The sequence below is a fragment of the Trichosurus vulpecula genome, chromosome 4, assembly GCF_011100635.1.
Source record: "Trichosurus vulpecula isolate mTriVul1 chromosome 4, mTriVul1.pri, whole genome shotgun sequence".
Classification (NCBI taxonomy): Eukaryota; Metazoa; Chordata; class Mammalia; order Diprotodontia; family Phalangeridae; genus Trichosurus; species Trichosurus vulpecula.
The window spans coordinates 59,030-78,151 of NC_050576.1; the positions used below are offsets into that span (position 1 = coordinate 59,030).

The window sequence follows — 19,122 nt, forward strand, 5'->3', positions numbered from 1 at the left end:
GCACAGCAGGCATTGCTCACCTGACATTTGAAGCAGATGCTTCCTGAGGAGTTTGGTGGTGGCGAGTGAGTCCTCAGCCAATCACAAGGAAGGTTGCATAATGTTCCCAAAGGACATATGCATATGTTCTACATTCCCTTTTCAAGAGAAGGATGCTGCCAAAAAACAAGAGCCACACCAGCAAACTGCGTCTCTCTTAATGCTTTCCTGCTGAACCAACACTGGCAGATATGACACTCAGAAATTCAGCTGACCCCAAAGGAGCCAGAAATGAAACATGGAGTCAGATGACTTGCGTTCAAATTCTGGCTCTTTTTGTTTGTGTGACTTTGAACAAGACATTTAGCATCTCCAGGCCTCAGTTTCCTCATCTATGAATTGAAGGGTTTGGACTTGGTATCCTTCTAAAGGTCCCACTAAAGAGTAGGTCACTCTTTGTCTCTATCCCCAACACCTAATGCAACACTCTCGAGACAACAGGTGCTAATAAAGGCTAATTGACTGATTCTAAGAAAATTTACCCAAGCAGGAAAAGTGAAACTTCGAAAGGGAATTACTATACACAAGAGAGAAGCAACCCTAACCTCTATGGGACCATAGACCTTGGAGCTGGAAGCGGACTTAAAGGTCATCTGGACCAAGTTCTTCAATTTACAGATGAGGAAACTGATGATCCAAGAAAAGAAGAGACTTTCTCAAGGTTACACAAGTAGGAGACAACAGAGAAAGGATTTAAACCCAGGTTTTCTGATTTCAAGTTAAGGTGGGCTATTGATGCTATAATGCAGACTTAGGGCAGCTTGAGTTAACCCCTCCCTATCTTGTGAGCCTGGTTATGGAGAAATTGACCTGGCCAGTTAAATTAACTTCACCTTCAAGTGAACTGACCTGGAACCCCCAGAGCAAGGAACACATAGGGACAGTTTCATGTATTGAACAGAACCTCCCTGAAGGCTGACGGGGGAGGGGAAGAAGGAGGGAGGGTCATCACATAGTCTTTATGGAAAACCTGTGCTAGTTTGTTCTTCAGCCTAGTAAAGCAATTGTTTTCCCGACCCTCTGAAGCACCTGGTGGTTCCTGGCACCAGATGTGAAGCCCCTTTGGGACACAAGTTCATCATTTATTATTTTTTTCTGTAGACCTGTGGCTTACCAATTCTACTCACTGAAGGAGCTGACAAACTTTGGAGTAGGGAGGATGCTGAGAAATCCTAATCTAATAAATCTAAATCCTAAATCTAATAAGAAAGTTCTTAGTCTGGGGGCCACAGATCTCCAAGGGGACTATGGATAGATTTCAGGATGTCTGTGAACTTGGATGGGGAAAATATGCCTTTCTTATTATCTCTAACTTCTAAGTGAAATTGGACATATCCTTCAATTAAGAATCTTTATTAAAAAAATTATTTTGAGAAGGCCCATAGGCTTCACCAAACTGCCCAAGGACTCCACTATACACACAGGCACTCCCGCATACAAGAACATGCTCATTTTACAAAAAGGGAGACTAAGGCTCAGTGTGATTGGGTGACTTGCCAGAAGTTATGACCTTATGGATTCTTAGCTAAAAGGGCCATCCAGATCGATAAGGAAACTGCGGGTCCCAAAAGTTAAGGCACCGAAGGAGCAAAGGAAAGAGCCAGGATTTAACCCTAAATTCCCCGAGACCACCTCTTAGACTCATTTCCCTGCACCAACCTCTCCTTCTAAGTGGAACAGAAAAGAAGAAACTGTTCAAGGAATTTGCTGGTTTCCTCTTAAATATAGGTGGCCATTCGTTTTACGTTGCTGAGTTTTCGTTTTGCATTTGTGCAATGTGAAGTGACCAAGTGCCAAGCAGCTTTTCTAGAGTCTGCACAGCCCAGAGACTTCGTGGCCTCCTCAATCGTCACAAAGAAACCGGCCCAGCGTCACCACCGGCTTAGCCCTGCTTCTCAACGCTTTTAGGAGTTACTTGAAAACCTGTCTAAAATCTAAGGCAGATCACACCAGTCGCACACACATATGCATCCCATTTGAGGGGCTACTCTTTGCCCCGCCAACAACGCAGAAAGCTGAGGGGGAACGGAAGGGAAGGGAAGGGAAGAAAAGGTTAATAATGGCTATTGTACGGCAACTGCCGGAGACGCTGCGCCTTTGGCTCCTTTTGGGAGACCGGATGCACCAGATCCCGGCTGAGTTCTAAGATTCAGGGATTCTCTGAATCTGTGACCGCAGAGAGCCCTCCGACCCATTCCACCCCCTTAAAATGGTGAAGAAAGGACTGGATTATATCCCGCAACGTCCCGCCACCGGGGCCACCGAGCCCGCAAGGAATGAATTCGCTTGGCCTTTCGAGGAGAGTCTGACTAGGGAATTCCGGAGGCAACCCTCCCGGAGTGCGGACCACGCAGCCCTGACCACCCAAGGCCTCCCTCTACGCTCAGCTGGGCTCTTACTCACACTTGGTTCACTGTCCCCATTACTTACCACCCTTACCCCCAGACCTCTTCTTGCAACATCTCCCGTCCGCCTGTTTCCCAGCTGCCTGGGGTTGCTCAAGCACGGCAGGAGTGGGTCTGGATGGATTCCTAACCAGCCACGGGAGTGGAGGGGAGGGGGGGTGCTCCAGGGCTGGACAGCGAGTGCAGCAGCGCAAGGTGGACCTGACTGGAAGATCCAGACAAGCTGGGGTACTGGGGTGGGGATGGGGAATGCAGAGCAGGCTCTTTGTTTTCTCCCTCGAGGGAGCCAGACCAGAAGCCACACCAGCCCCTTCCTTCTCCTTTTCCATCTCCTTCCGTCTGGAATTTGACTCAAACCTGTTGGCCGGACGCACCGCGCTTCTCCAGGAGTAAGGGCTTTGTCAGCAGTGACTCCAGCGGGGCCATCCTCTATTATGGGGGAAGCTGGGGGTGGGGGTGGGGGGACCGGGAGGAGGAAGAGTTGGAGGGTGCAAGTCCCAGCGCAGTTCCCCGGGAGTTCCCTGGCCCCCAGAAGAGTAGTTACCTGTGTGCGCCCCGCAGCCCGCGGGGACGCAGGCACATCGCGCCAGTCCGGGCCACATCGCGGCTCCGGGGCTCCGGGGTCTAGGGTCCAGGGTCCAAGCTCTTGTCTCTGGCTGGCTTCTCGGGAGCCGTGGGTCCCTCTTCTCCGATCACACTGAAGCAGGAGCCGCGCTCTCCGCTAGTCCTTCGGGCCTCGCCTCCTCTCTCCACTTCTCGGAGCCAGCCAGCCCCCAGCTCTGCAAGCGAGAAAGATCTGCTGGGCTCGCTCTCAGATCACTGCTTCTTCTTTCCCTCTTTTTCCTCCTTCCCCTCCTCCTCCTCTTCGTCTCTCTCTCCCTCTCTCCCTCTCTCTCTCTCTCTCTCTCTCTCTCTCTCTCTCTCTCTCTCTCTCTCCTCTTGCGCCGGGATATAGGCGGTTCGGCCACCCGCCCGCCAAGTCCCCTGCTGCTCCTCTCCGCCCTCTTTTCCTTGACAGTGGGACAAGATGAGGACTAGAGGACGCGGCTACAGACCCACCCGCAGCGGCTGCCCAGCAGAACTGGGGCCAGGCGGTTACGATGGAAACTACCCAGGCGTCTCCAGGCGTTACGGAAAGCGCAGGAAGGCTGCAGAGTCGGAGTTTGGGGAGCAGCAGAGAGAAAACCCTAGGCTGCGGCTGCCATCCTCGCTGGAGCTCAGTTGGAGTAGGAGAGGCAACTCTGGGACTGTCCCAATGCTCGCTCCTTCTCTCGGAATAGGGCGTGAATTTTCAGAGTGGAAGTCTCTGGGCCATTCACTGCCCCCAAGCTCAAGAATGTTGCCACTGTCCCTTCTGAAGAGAATGGAGACAGGGTTTAATGTACCTCGCGGGACCTGGCAACAGTGCAAACTGGTCTTGGCTTCTGCCGCTAGAGCATAAAGATTCAAGCAAACGTTTGGCAAAGTAAGGGCTTTCACTATACCTCAGCAAAGGCGCTCCGTAAAAGGGAAATGCATCGCTCATTGGTTCCTACCCAATGTAGGGACGGAAGCAGGGACGGGGAGTGAGGAGCATCCCAGTTTTTAGTAACGACATTGAGGATGAACATCGTTTCTAATCCGTACAGGGGAACCCCGTATTAAGCTCTTTGGCGACTGTGTGTGTGAAAGTCAGGTAACTCAGAAAGAGGAGAGTTACTGTTCCATGTACTCGTCTTTCAGAGTCCCGACGATATTCTTATTTTTTTTTTAATTTTTGTATCGGCAGAGCTAGCATAGTGCCTTGTACCTGGTAGGCTCTGGAATTGAATTTGTTGAATGCATGTTGATGTATTGGTTTGAATGCCTGCAAATAGGTTCGCAGTTCAGGAAAATCATTTGTAACTATGTAAGAAAAGTTACTAAATTGTTCATAGTCTTTGGTCCTGAGATGCCTCTATTGGGTCATAGATGCCACCTCCATCCCACACCCCAAGATGTTTGAGAGCGAATAAAGAACTATCTATGCAGTATATATATATATATATATATATATATATATATATATATATATATATATATACGTTGAGTGTTATTCGTGATAAAAAGCTGGAAAAATATTTTGTCCACAAAGATCATAGAACCATAACTTAAGAAGTTGAAGAGACTCAGGGGTTATCTAATCCAACCATTCATTGTACAGATGAGGAAACTGAGGACTGTGGCTGTAAAGTAACTCGCTAAAAGTCACACTCAGGTAGTAAGAATCACAGGTGAGATTTGAATGGTATGGAGGAGTGGCAGAATTTGAATGCAAGTCCTTCAAATCCCACCTGTGACATTTACCTGTTCACAACTTTGGGTTGGGAGAATGTATGAATGCACTGTGGTCTACAAATGTAGTGAAATGTTATTTCTCACTTAAGGAGTGAGAAACATGAAGAATTTGAAGAAATCTGGGCAGATCTTTATAAAGAGGAAGAGAAGAAAAACAGAAGTTTAAACAATAGCTAGACATGACTGCAACAATGGAATGAATGAATTGATCAAGAAGCATTTCTTAGCACTCCTACTGTGCGCCAGGAACACAAAGGATCAATTGTAAGCTCAAGGAACTCACAATCTACCAGGGGAGGCAATATGCACATGTGGAAATGGAAATGTCCCACACAGAGGAGATAAAGACCCCAGGTAGAGACAACAGAATTGAGGTCAAATATAATGGACAAGGTTGGTCCCTCACCACCAAAATTACAGCCTACACCAGGGGTGGGGAACCTTTGGTCTTGAGGCCACATGTGGCCCTCTAGGTCCTCAAGTGTGGCCTTTTGACTGAATCCAGACTTCACAGAACAAATCCCCTTAATGAAAGGATTTGTTCTTTAAAGCTCAGACTCGGTCCAAAGGCCATACGCCTTCCTTTCTGTGAACCACCGGTCAACTTCAAAAGTGAAAAGTTGGGCATGTTCTTGGCTACACTCCCACTGTCCAGCAGTTTCGCAGAACTGTTTAGGGGAATGTGTTTTATGTAGGGGAGCTGTTTGGGTGTTTGTTGGGAAATACAACTTGTGCAAAACAAAAGATAGCCATGAAAAAAAAGGAGGGAGGGGAATGCTCAGATCACTTGTTTGGGATTCTTGATGATTTGCTTCAGGAAGAAGTGAAAAAGAATCTCAATGTTTTGTTTTCAGTTTGGACCAAGTCAGTTTTCCCAAAGCACTTCCAAGTGCCCTTTTCACCAGGGAACTAAAAACAGTAAATCGTGGCTGGAGTGACCTAATCCAATCCAGCGAGAACTGATTAAGACTGTTGTTCCCAGTGCTATCATTCAATTAATATTTATTAAAAGTCTGCTACTGTGTCATGCACAGACAACACACACACACACACACACAAAATCCCTACCCTCAAGAAGCTTCCATTCTACCTTTGATCTATTTTGATATTGGCCTGGTTGCTACTGATGCCAATGGTAAAATTTTGCCAAGCGAACAGCTACTTATATCTTGTTCCTGTAGAATCATCTAATTCCTGTCCCATTCCTGAAACTCTTCAGTAAGCAACTACACAAAGAGAGGGACAAAGTACAGACCCTCACCCTCCTAATTTCAGTGAAATATTGTCATCACTCGATCCCAACATGAGGAAGGAATGCCATATGGAAATAAATCCCATCTCAATTCAAATATGAAAAGGGGCCTATAAATTCCTAGAAATTATAATGAGTCATAAAATGCCAATGTGAGAAATTCAATTATTCATTAACTTTTGAAAGGATGACTAGCCTGCTCAGCTCTGAAGGAGGGACTGAGGTGAAATTTTAAACAAGCATAATATATAAAGGAAATTCTGTGTGACCCAGGCAGAGTCAAGGAATGGAATGTTCTGGTTAAGTGAGAATTCTGTTTGGTAACTATCATTTTTTTCTGTCCAGACTTGGGATTTTATCCATGAGGGGAACTTTTTTCTTTCATTGAGAGGGGATCCCTCTACCAATGTATACAAGCAACAGTTGTAATACAGCAATCAATTGGCAAGCATTGCTTAAACACCACTCACATCAGCCAATCACTGTTCTAGATTTGGAGACTACAAATAAAAATATATAATCAGCTGTCCCAATTTTACTATTGGTCAGAGATGAAGAAAGAACCTCAGTGACCTTGCCCTTACCCAGAGAGACTGACTGAGGTTGGGCGGGTGATGTTGTGTATGCCTGGGTTCAAATCCCAGCTTGGCCCTTTGCTTCCTGCGAGCAAGATGATTGAGCTCCTCTGTTTTCTCATCTGCAAAGTGGGGGAACTATACTAGCTGGCCCATGAGAGCTCTTTCAATTCTGTATCTGTGATTTTATGTTCCTAAAAAAAGAACCTCAAGAACCTTCCAGATAAATGACGCCCCTTTAACTTATTGCAACCTCTACTGTACTGATCAGTCCATAAGCATTAGTGAAGTGTTTACCAGGCGCTGTGTTAAGCTCTAGGGAAACAAAGAAAAATTTAGGATTAGGGTTAGTCCCCAAAATATCTCCTGCCCTTAAGGAGTTAATGTGGGGAAAACAACATGTATACAAATAAGTATATACAGTGGATAAAAAGTAAGTGTGTGTGTGTGTGTGTGTGTGTGTGTGTGTGTGTGTATGCATAGTATATTTCTAACATTCAATGGAGATAAATGAGAGGAAATTGATTTTTCACCTGAAAAATGTGAACAATTGCCTAAGTGTTGCTTCCACCAGTAGATAAATAGTCAAAGGATATATGCAGTCATTTCTCAAAAGAAAAAAAAAATCAGGTGACCCACAGCTCAAGGGGAGAAAATGCTCCATCATTAATAATTAAATAAATGAACGCTGAAGCAACCCTGAGGTTCCACCTTATACCAGTCAGGTTAGTAAAGATGACCAAAAAGAAAATGATGATTGTTGGAGAGAAATCATGGGAAAACAGGTGCCTTGTTGAAGTCAGAGTGTTCATTAATTCTCATTTTTTTTAAAAATGAGTCTTTTCAAAAAAGAAAAGCAATGAAGCATAATTTAATTACATTTTTCTTCCTAAAATATTATCATTAAAAATATTTAGTGAGACCAAAAAGATTTTTGTACCATTCAATACAATTTGTAGAAATTCAGAATAAACAAAAGCTCTACTGCATGTCCAACATACAGACACCATCAACCAATCAAATCCTCTCCTCCTCCTCCTCCTCCTCCTCCTCCTCCTTCTCCTCCTCCTCTTTCTTCTTCTTCTTCTTCTTCTTCTTCTTCTTCTTCTTCTTCTTCTTCTTCTTCTTCTTCTTCTTCTTCTTCTTCTTCTTCTTCTTCTTCTTCTTCTTCTTCTTCTTCTTCCTCTTCTTCTTCTTCCTAATATGTTTGTCCCTCAATTTTCTTGAAAAAAATCACGGAGAGTATGGCAATGCTTCGACTTTATTGTTAGGAAAATAACTCTTTGGGACATGCCCTGGTGGATAAGAAAAGAAATGACAAGCCACCTGGGTGCCAATCACAGCCAGTCATAACATCACTCACCAGGCAGAACACCTCTCTCAGAACTGGGAGTCCTTGAGGAATGGTAAGTTGGGGTGGTAAGTTTTTCTTTCTCTCCATGAATTTAAGATGATTGCTCTTCCCCACAATTTTATATAAGAGGTCTTGATAGTATGAGTGGAAAGAAATTAAAAAGGAGAGATTTCTTGGACTGCAGCATGTAATTTGCCCAAACTGAAATATAAAACCCACATAAATGACCTGCATTTCTATGTATTACTAACAAAGCCCAACAGCAAGAGATAGGAGAAATTCCATTTAAAGTTACTGTAGACATTAAAAAACATTTGAGAGTCTACCTGCCAAAACAAACCCAGGGACCATATGAACACAATTATAAAACACTTTTCACATAAATAAAATCAGATCTAAAAAGTTGGAAAAAACATCAGTTGCTCGTGGGTAGGCCGAGCTAATATGATAAAAAATGACAATTCTACGTAAATTAGTTTAGTTATTCAATGCCATTCCAATAAAACTACCAAACATTATTTTATAGAGCTAGAAAAAATAATATCAAAATTCATCTAGAAGAACAAAAGGTCCAGAATATCAAAGAAATTAATGAAAAGAAATGCTAGGAATGGTGGCCTAGCCATACCAGATCTTAAATTGCATTACAAAGCAGCTGTCATCAAAACCACTTGGTACTGCTAAGAAATAGAGGGGTAGATCAGTGAAACAGGTTAGGATTATAGCAATCTACTGCTTGATAAACCCAAAGACCCCCGCTTCTGGGATAAGAACTCGCTATTTGACAAAAAATGCCAGAAAAACTGGAAAATAGTATGGCAGAAAGTGGGCATAGACCAACATCTTACACCATATACCAAAATAATGTCCAAATGGGTACACAATTTAGCTATGAAGGCTGATATAATAAACAAATTAGGGGAGCAAGAAATAGTTTATTTGTCAAATTTATGGAGAATGGAGGAATTTGTGACCAAACAAGAGATCAAGATCATCATGAAATGCAAAATGGGTAATTTTGATTACATTAAATTGAAAAATTTTTGCACAAACAAAGCCAATGCAACCAAGATTAGGAGGAAACAAAAAACTGGGAAAGAATTTTCATAACTAGTGTCTCTCATAAAGGTCTCATTTCTAAAATGTATAGAGAACTGAGTCAAATTTACAAGAATATAAGTCATTCCCTAATTGATAAATGGTCAAAGGATATGAACAGGCAGTTTTCAGAGGAAGAAATTAAAGCTATCTATAGTCATATGAAAAAATGCTCTAAATCACTATTGATTAAAGAGATACAAATCAAAACAACTCTTAGGTACCACACCACACCTATCAGATTAGCTAACATGACAAAACAGGAAAATGATAAATGTTGGAGAAGATGTGGGAAAGTTGGAATACCTAATTCGTTGTTGGTGGAGCTGTGAACTGATCCAACCATTCTGGAGAGCAATTTGGAACTATGCCCAAACGGCTCTAAAAATATCCATACCCTTTGCCCCAGCAATATTGCCTCTAGGGTTGTAATGATGTATTGGTAAATAAAGTGGGACTTTCTTTTACTGTTTTCTCTTTTAGGATTTATTTAATCAAGTGCCTTTGAAGAGTCTGGCCTTTGTTTCTTTGATTAGATCAGGAGTCTTTGATGACCTCCTTGCCTCAAGGGAAAGTCTGGTTTGCATGGGTTTGAGTCACATGTTTTTGATGCATGAGGCTTTTAGGCCACATGGGTGAGTTGCCCTTTGACCCTGAACAGAATATATAAACCCAGAGGCTGGTGTTTTCCCTTGGGGCTCTCACTCACTGGAAGAACGGAGTGTGACTTGAAGAGACTCTGGGCAGCCACTGTTAAGAGCGCCCCCCCCCATCCCACCCCCTACACCCGGATGCTGGAACTTTGTTAAACTCTGGTAACTATGCATTGAGATTCAAATCAGACAAGGTCTGTCGATGTTTGTAATTTATTTGTATTTGGTCTGAAGTTCAGGTTGCTGGCTTTTCCTCCTGAATTAAGTGAATGATATTTGTATGTCAGATTAAAGTGGGATTGTTAACCCCTTAAAGTTACTTTCCTTAGTAAAGCAGATCAAAAGAACCCATGCTGGCAGCTCTTGTTGCTGATCTTGCCGGGTCTTACACCCCACAACAGCTGCTAGCCAAATTGTTGCTTCAAACGATCATGAAAATGGGAAAAGGACCCACATGCACAAAAATAAGAAATGACGAACAGGCAGACTTCAGGAAACCCTGGAAAGACTTATATGAACTGCTGAGTGAAGTAAGCAGAACCAGGAGAACATTGTATACAGGAACTTACTCAGTGTGTGAGGACTGATTTTGATAGACTTAGGCCTTCTCAGCAACGCAAGGGCCTAAAACTTTTCCAAAGGACTCATGATGGAAAATGCCATCCACATCCAGAAAGAACTATGGAGCTGGAATGCGGAGTGAAGTAGATTCTTTTCTCTTTTATTTCGTTTTCTTTCTCATTGTTTCGCCCATTCGTTGTAAATCTTCTATGCAACATGACTAATGTGAAAATGTGTTTTATAGGAATATGTGTGTATCAGATTGCATGCCATCTGGGGGAAGGAGGGGGAAAAATTTAAAACTTATGGAAGTGAATGTTGAAAACTGAAAATAAATTAAATATTTTTAAAACCTGAAATATATTAATATGCCAATAAGGATGATGATAAGGGTTGTGATTAACCCTTGATTTAAGCAAATGGGCCTCACCTTACCTAATGGTCTTTACTGGATAAGGAATACGTTCCTTGAATGTGTTTGCAGGTGACAATATACAAGTTGATACCTTCCCCAGGGGACAAGTCCTTAGAGTAAGAGAATGCAGGTTCAAATCCTGATTCTGCTATTCATAAGCTGTGTGACCCAAATGCATGCTGTTTTCTAGGAATTACAACATGTGTTTATAATAATATTAACAATAAGCAAAATAGACATTTACATGGTGCAAAAGCTTTCAAATAATTTCCTTACTTGAGCATTGCTGCAAGCCAATGAGGTAGGTCCTTTTGTCATCTAGGCATTTTTCAGTCATGTACAACTCTTCGTGAACCCCATTTGGTTTTCATTTTGTTTTGGGGGCATGTTTGCCAAATATGCTGCAGTGGTTTGCCATCTCCAGCTCATTTTACAAATGAGGGAACTGAGGCAGACAGAGTTGAGTGATTTGGCCAGGGTCACACAGCTAGTAAGTGTTTGAGGCTGAATTTAGCTCAGGGCTTCCTGACTCTAGGTCTGACACTCTACCCACTTCGTTGCCAAGTAGCTCTTAGAGTTGGCCCTATAGCCACGATTATGGCTGTTTTTATAGAAAAGGAGGTTCCTAGAATTGATGTGATGTGCTCAGGTTCTCCCAGCTATCAAGGGTTAAAGCTGAATTCAGACCCAAGTCCAAAGACTCAGTCCTCTGCCCCAGCCCCCTACATGTGGAGTAGGTGTCCTGGACACCACTGTTTGTCTGTTCGATGCTCAGAACAACTTCTTCCTGTGTCTGAAGCAGGATTTGAACCAGGTGGTCTGACTCAAGAATGAAGTCTCTCTCCAATGCCCCATCCAAAGTTTTAACCCCAATTCAGTTACCAGAAATGAAATACTAAGCAACCCTGAGTATGCTTCCTTCTTCTCCAGCCCTTCCCAACTCTATGCATTGTCTTCCTCCATCAGAACGGAAACTCCTGGAGGCCAGAAGTCATTTTGTTTCTTTGTGTCCCTAGCACAATTAATAATGGCTTATTTATTTATTTATCCTTGTTCTGAGCCTTTTGACACTGTAACCCCTCAGGGCCTGGCACAAGGTGGGCATTTCACAAATAAGTGCTTGTCAATCAGTTGATTGTTGACTTTAAACATGAATTTGGATGAAGTAGATACCTGATCTTCAGAAAGATGGCGTCTTGGTCCCTCATGTTCTGCGATTTTCATTTAGTATATTCATTGCATTAGAGGAGTTCCCTACTCCAATCAAAGCACAAATATGAACAAAAACCTTCTGGGCAATGATTAATGGCCCAAGTATGGCTTCTTATGGGAAGGCAGGCTCTCCAGGCAGTTCTCAGAATCAGTCATCAGACCATTCCATGGTTGCTGGCATGGACCGAGTGGAGGCACTTTGGAAACCCTCCCTGTGTCCTTTTGTAAAACTCATCTCAGTGAGCGTGCCCAAGTTCTTGGTGTTTCTGGATGGTGCCCACTTAGTGACAGGAAGAAGACTCCCTGGTGGCCCACTGGGCAGCAGCCCAGTAGCTTTGATGATGACTTGCATTTCTTGCACTTTCACAAGAAGTAGAGAATGAAGGTCTCTATTCTTGAGCTCAGCATCATTTGCCAGGCCTATTTTCCTAGGAATGGGGGGGAACACCACTAAAAATAATAAAAGAATCAGAAATGCTTCACTTTGTTCACAGAGAGCCCAATAATGTTCGAGATTGGAATAACGTAGAATTATCTTTGCCAATTAAAGAATCATAACTCATAAGACATTGTTTCAACAATCCGGCTAGCAGCTTCTGTGGGGGTATAAGATCCACCCACAGCCAGCACCCAGAAAGCTGCCAACAGCACAGGTTCTTTTGATCTGCTTAACTAAGGGAAGCAAGGTGAAGGGGTTAGCAAACTTACTTTAATTCAGCACACAAATATCATTCACTTAGTTCAGGGGAAAAATCCAGCACACTGAACTTCAGAGCAAAATACAAACAAATTACAAACATCAACAGACAGACCTTGTCTGATTCAAATCTCAATACATAGTTACCAGAGTTCAACAAAGTCTCCGTATCCAGATTTACAAGCTGGAGGGCTCCTTAGCTACAGCTGCCCGGAGTCTCCTCATCAACATGATCTCGAGAGCCCTGCACAAATGGCTCTGTCCTCCCTTCTTATAGGGCTTCAGATGTCATCAAATGTCATCTGAATGACCAGAGCTTAGGCTCTGGTGATTGGTTCTTGAGTTGGCCCCTCCCCTTAGGACCCTGGGAGGTTCACATTCACATAGGTTAGGTTAACACCTAATAGGGCATGGCTCTGGAGTTAACACCTCCCCTTAGCCAGCCCCACCTTGGGCCCCACCCCAGTCACCAATTCACACCCACGTAGGTTCCACACCTAATAGGGGTTTGGGCCTGGGGCTTAGCACCTAATAAGACTCAATGAAATACACTGAATTACTCAAAACAAAAGCCAAACTCTTCGAGGGCACTTGTTAAACTAAGTGCTAAGGAGCCCATTTTCCTTACCAACACAGACAACCAGTCCCTGGAGCCCAGGAGATTAAGTTACCTGCCCTGACACAGGTTGGACATTTCAGTAGTAGGACTTGAACCCAGATCCTCTGACCCCAGAGGCCATATCCATTCCATTGCTTCTCTCTTTTTTCTGCCCCCCCCCTCGGGTCATCACTCACAACAAAAAGTGAGCTTGCGAAATTAGGTTTGGCCTCACTATCCCATGCTAGAGAAGAGACCCCTCATGCAGATCTTTGCCATGTACAAGAGGTCTACCCTCCTGGGATGGAGTCAGGGTTTGATCCTCCTCTTCTGCCTCAAAATCTATAAGTATTTTACAAGACACCTTGTTTGGTTTCCCTTCAATCTTCTTCCAGTCCAGGAATTTAGATATGGAGCAAAAGAACATTAGCTCTGAGGTCAAAGGAACTGGGTTCTAATACTGCCTCAGGTACTTACTACCTGTAAGTTTCTTAAATTTTCTGGTCCTCATTGTCCTCATGTGTAAAATAAGGAGGTTGGCTAGTTTGAATCCTGTTTCATCTGTATAACCTCAAGCAAGTCCCTTGGTCTAGAAAAACTTCAGTTTCCTCATCTGTAAAATTGGGTTAATAGTACCTCTAATACCTACCACATATGGTTATTGAGAGGCTGAAATGATACAATGTGTCTCAAGCAATTTGAAAACTTTAAGATCACTCTTCAAAGTTTAGTGAGAAAGCAGATTAAGCAAATATTAAAAGACAAATATGGAAGGATAACTGCAAATAGGATTAAAATGGAGAGATTTACAAAAAAAAATACTTAACAAACTATTTTCTCCATGAGGAAAATAGAGCTACCACACTTGGACCCTTGCTTTTATAGAAAAGTAGAAATTAAGAGAACTTGGGAGAGCCAAGATGGGGAAAAGGGCCAGGGCTGGAGGGGATCTATCTAGGAGAGTGTCAGGGATCATATTTACAATGTAAAAAGTAGAGGGAGATACCAAAGATGAAGGAAAACCTCAGACTTTGTGAATACCACAAAAGGGTGATGAAGAGCACCTTAGTGACAACCACCCTATATGTGTCCTCTGCCATCTCTACAGGATCTTTGGAGAACCATCTTTAAATCAATGGAGGCTGTCTTGGAAGAGGATGTTGATAAGTAACAAGGAGTCATTTGCTAAGCCCTGTTCTATAATGTGCCATCTCATTGTTCTAGATTGAGGCTGAAGATATCTGCACCTCCAGTTTCTAGGGGTACGCCTGAGGGGCTGAGGGAATCTTTCTCTAATGCCACCAGCTTAAGGTCTCATTCAGAATGGGTTCCCCCCACTGTTAACCACCAATGATTATCACCCCAGCTCCATTTAGTGAATAAACATCAATTAACTTATTCAAAGGGACATTTGATTCAAAGATAGAGCAAGAACAGAAGTCCAAACAAGTCCAATCACCTCAGTCCCTAGGGACTGTGGGCTTAGACTTAATGCCATTTCTACATAGCTTTGGTCAAACCAAGTTCTTGTGTAGTTGAAGCACAAATGCGGCATCTCTCAACTACTGCTGCCCTGGGTTCCAAAGGCTACTCCTCACTTGATGAACCCTCAAAGCTGTCCATAAAACCTGACATGGACTTGACCCCTAGACCTCTCAAAATCTACAAGGTCATAGTCTCCCATCTCATTCACCTAAAACAAGAACAAAAGCCTGAAGCCTGAATTCCTGGGTCACATGGCAGCCTCCAAGGAACAGGGCCCAAGCAAGGCCCCTCCTCATGTCTCTGAATTCTCACTGGAAGAAGTCACAGGAAGCAAGGCTGAGTTGCTGGTAGGTCAAGGCTTCAGCCAATCAAAGAGGCTTCTTTTCACAAGCAGATGCTCCAGAATGTCTGTCTGTGTGAGCTCCCATGTCACTCGAAGTCACTTCCCCTCCTTGCTCTCATGAATCTCCAGGATGCAGGCCTTCCAGCCTCTTCCATAGGAGGAGTTGCATGCCTCACAGGACAAGCTCAGTGGTCACTTCCACATTCAGGTCCCATTTTACAATTAACTGAAAGACAGAGGGAATATCAGATGCTGCTCTGTGTGTTTAGTGTTCTCATATTTTTTAAAGGCACCTCATTGAGTAGAACAAAATTCTATCACCCAGGCTCATCCAGAGTCTTTCTGAGAAGTACCAGAAACAACCCTGTCTCCATGGCCTTCTGATAGTTAACATTAGGCAAAACCTAGAGAAGGAAGACATATATACTGGCCAGAGCTGCTGGCCCCAGTGATCGAGGATTTCCTCCTGAGGATCCTGTTATTGTAGATCTCTGGTTAATCTAAGGAGGCTGGCCTGTCCATTCACACTAAAAAGATCAAGTGGATGAAGAATGTCTGTTGCACAACATTTGACATGCCTTAGGATGGACAGCCCAATTGCAGTGTATGTCTGAGTGATACGTACAACCCAGGTAGGCATCAAGGTTGGCACAGAGTTGAACAGGAAGAGAGAGGCATGATAGCTTTCAGCAAATTATAAAGCCCCTTTACTGACCTCACATCCCCCATGAAGGCAAAGTTCAATAGGGACTTTTTTTGGTGTTGCTCCAGGGCAACATGCACTGGACACGACTGTCCCAAAGAACAGAAAATGAGCCTCTCACAGAAGACCATGCAGAAAAGGATAGTGGGTCTGAGCTGCCCTCTGAGTGGTCCAGAGACTTAGCCGATGTCCAAGGTCACACAGTGAGTAAATGTCCAAGCTGGGAATCAAAATCAGGGTGTGTTGGGGTTTTTTCCTGGTTCTATGCCCAGAACTCTTTGCATTACTTTGAACAGCCTGATATTAGAAGCAACACTATAAATCTTCTCCAGATTTCCCTTTGATAAAAATGGACACATTTGGCCACAAATGGTTGTAATAATTATGATAATCATAGTAGAATGAAAATCATGGTAATGTGCAGGTGTTTATTTGGGTTGTTTTCTCCAGGAAGCCCAAAGAGCTTCAAGACTCACTTCCCCCTTTTTATGCATGGCAAGCACTGGCATTGTCAGGATCTTCTGTCTTGCCAAGGAGGGCCTTGCAGGAAAACTCCCATGACTGGCAGTCCCACTCCTGAATTCTTGGATCTGCTTTTCCAAAGTTCTGCTGGACAAATTCTTGGTTACATCTTCCAGGCCTTTCATTTCTGGGAGTTAACCAAAGTCAGACTTTCACTTTCCATTGCTGTCTTCCCAAACCCAATAAAAAGATCAAGAGACTAACCAAAGACCAGAACCTCATAAAAGCTGTCTCAAGGTGGGTACAGAGAGGGGGGAGGCAATGGGTCACGTGGCATCCTCCAAGGAACAGTGCCCCACTTCTCAGTTCTTCTCTTTTTACTGCTCTTAGAGCCCCAAAAATGTGTCTCCACATGATTAAAGCTTTTCTTTGCACATTTCCATAGTTCAGAAAAAGAAAAGAGAATTCTGTTAAATGCCTGGTTAGTTGCTTGCTTCTGACTGGTCAGGGTGATCCAAAAGGTAGAGCCAGTCTCATGAGTAGACAGCCATGGGGTCTAACCCACTGTTGGGGGGAAATTACTGGGCAGAAAGAATTTAAAATACATGAAGATATATCTCATGAGATTTCTAAATACAATTTCCACTAATAATATTCCATTTTCCAGTCTCCATCCCAACTAAATAAAGTGTTATTATAAAAATTACATTTTAAAGACTCATGAACCATCTTGATTCATATAAATATGAATTTTTTCTGTCCAGTAAGCATTTAATCACGATAGCAAAGATGGGTCAGTCAGACAGTGAGAGCAAGAGATAACTGAGGGACAGTTTCTGAATTCCATTGTCGGCTAGGCAATATCAAAAGAAGGAAAAGATTCCTGGCACCACATTGGGCAGACCTCCTCTGGCTGATTCCTGGAAGAATTCGAACAAGAGTTGAACATAATGGGCAGACATGGATGGGTTGCAATCTGCACCAGTGGAGAGAGTCAATCAACAAGCATTTCTTTTCACTATGTGCCAGGCAATGTGCTAAGTGCTGGGGATATAAAGAAAAGTAAAAACACAGTCCTTGTCTTCAAAGGGCTCCCTCTAGTAAGGGAGTAAGCATGCAAAAGACTATATGCAGACAAAGTCTAGACAGAGTAAATTAGAGATAATCTCAAGAAGAAGATATCAGCTCGAGGAAGACCAGGAAAGTCCCATATGGATAAGTTCCTCTGAAATATCAAAGTGATACCTAGTTTTCTAAATTTTACTCATTGATTCAAAATTATTTAATTTGTCATTGTTTTGACTCACACTTTGAAACTTGGATTTTATTTTTCCAGACCTGTCTTAAGTTCATTGTTATTGAATTAATTTTTCATTGGGGTCTTGGAAAACTAGTTCATATTTTTTAAAGAAAAAAGACATTTATCAAATTAGAAAAGCAACCTGACTTCCACTGGAGATGGCGAGTTGTGACACATGAAGAGTCCCATTCAGCTTTGCCACCAAATCCCTTTTAACTTTGTACAAATCACACAGTTCCTCAGGTCCACCATTTCCTTATTTATAAGTGAAGGGTTTGGACCAGCTGATCTTTCAAGTTTCTTTTTGTGGCTTAGCCATACCAGATCTCAAACTGTACTGTAAATAAGTAATCACCAAAATGATCTGGTCCTGACTAAGAAATAGAGTGGTGGATCACTGGAATAGATTATTAGTCACACAAGACACAGTAGCAAATGACCATAGTAATCCAGTGTTTAACAGACTCAAAGGTCAAAGATTTGAGGGCAAAAACTCACAATTTGACAAAAATTGCTGGGAGAATTGGAAAGCAGTTTGGCAGAAATGAGGCAGAGACTAACTTCTCACACCATATATTGAGATAAGGTCAAAATGGATACACGATTTAGACATAAAGGGCAATGTCATAAGCAAGTTAGGGGAGCATGGAATATTTTAGCTGTCATTTATGGATAAGGGAAGAATTTATGACCAAAAAAGAGATAGAGAGAATTATAGGATGTGAAATGCATAATTTTGATTATATCAAATCAAAAAGGCTTTGCACAAACAAAATCAATGCAACCAAAATTAGAAGGAAAGCAGGATACTGTGAGGGGGAGGCCCATAATTGTACAGCAAGTTTTTCTGATAAAGACTTCATTTCTCAAACATAAAGAGAACAAAGACAGATTTATAAGAATAAAAGCTATTCCCCAATTGATAAATGGTCAAAAGATAAAATCAAGTAGTTTTCAGAAGAAGAAATCAAAGCTATAGTCCTATTAAAAATGTTCTAAATCACTGTGGATTAGAAAAATGCACATTAAAACAACTCTGAGGTACCACCTCTCCCATAGCAGATTGGCTAATAGGACAGAAAAGGAAAATGATAAATGTTGGAAGAGGTGTGGGAAAATTGGAACACTGATGCCCTGTTGGAGAAAATATGAACCGATCCAACGATTCTGGAGAGCAATTTAGAACTTTTATAGTCCAAAGAGCTATGAAACTGTGCATGCTCTATGACCCAGCAATAGCACCACTAGGTCTGTATTTCAAAGAAATCAAAGGAAAAAAGAAAAGGACCTATATGTACAAAAGTATTTGTAGTAGCTCTTTTAATGGTGGCTAAGAACTGGCAATTGAGAGGATGCCCATCAATGGGTAAGTTGTGGTATATGGTTGCAATGGAATATTATTGTGCTATAATAAATAACAAGCAGGATGATTTCAGAAAAACCTGGAAAGACTTACATGAATTGATGCAAAGTGAAATGAGTAGAACCAAGAGAACACTGTACACAGTAACAACAATATTGTATGATGAAGAACTGTGAATGACTTAGCTGTTCTCATCAATACAATGATTCAAGACAATCCCAAAGGACTCATGATGAAAAATGCCATCTACCTCCAGAGAAGGAACTGTTGGTATATAAATGTGGATTGAAG

The 19,122-nt window shown here is 42.6% G+C and overlaps 1 protein-coding gene across 1 annotated transcript in view; it reads right to left on the minus strand.

Annotated features, from left to right (window-relative positions):
* PTGFR (prostaglandin F receptor) overlaps positions 1–3,368 on the minus strand; it is a 48,344-nt gene extending 44,976 nt beyond the window's left edge. The window contains exon 1 of the mRNA XM_036756362.1: positions 2,989–3,368. The gene's annotated coding sequence lies outside the window, so the exon portion shown is untranslated. The remainder of the gene's footprint in view (positions 1–2,988) is intronic.
* Positions 3,369–19,122: the final 15,754 nt, after the last annotated feature.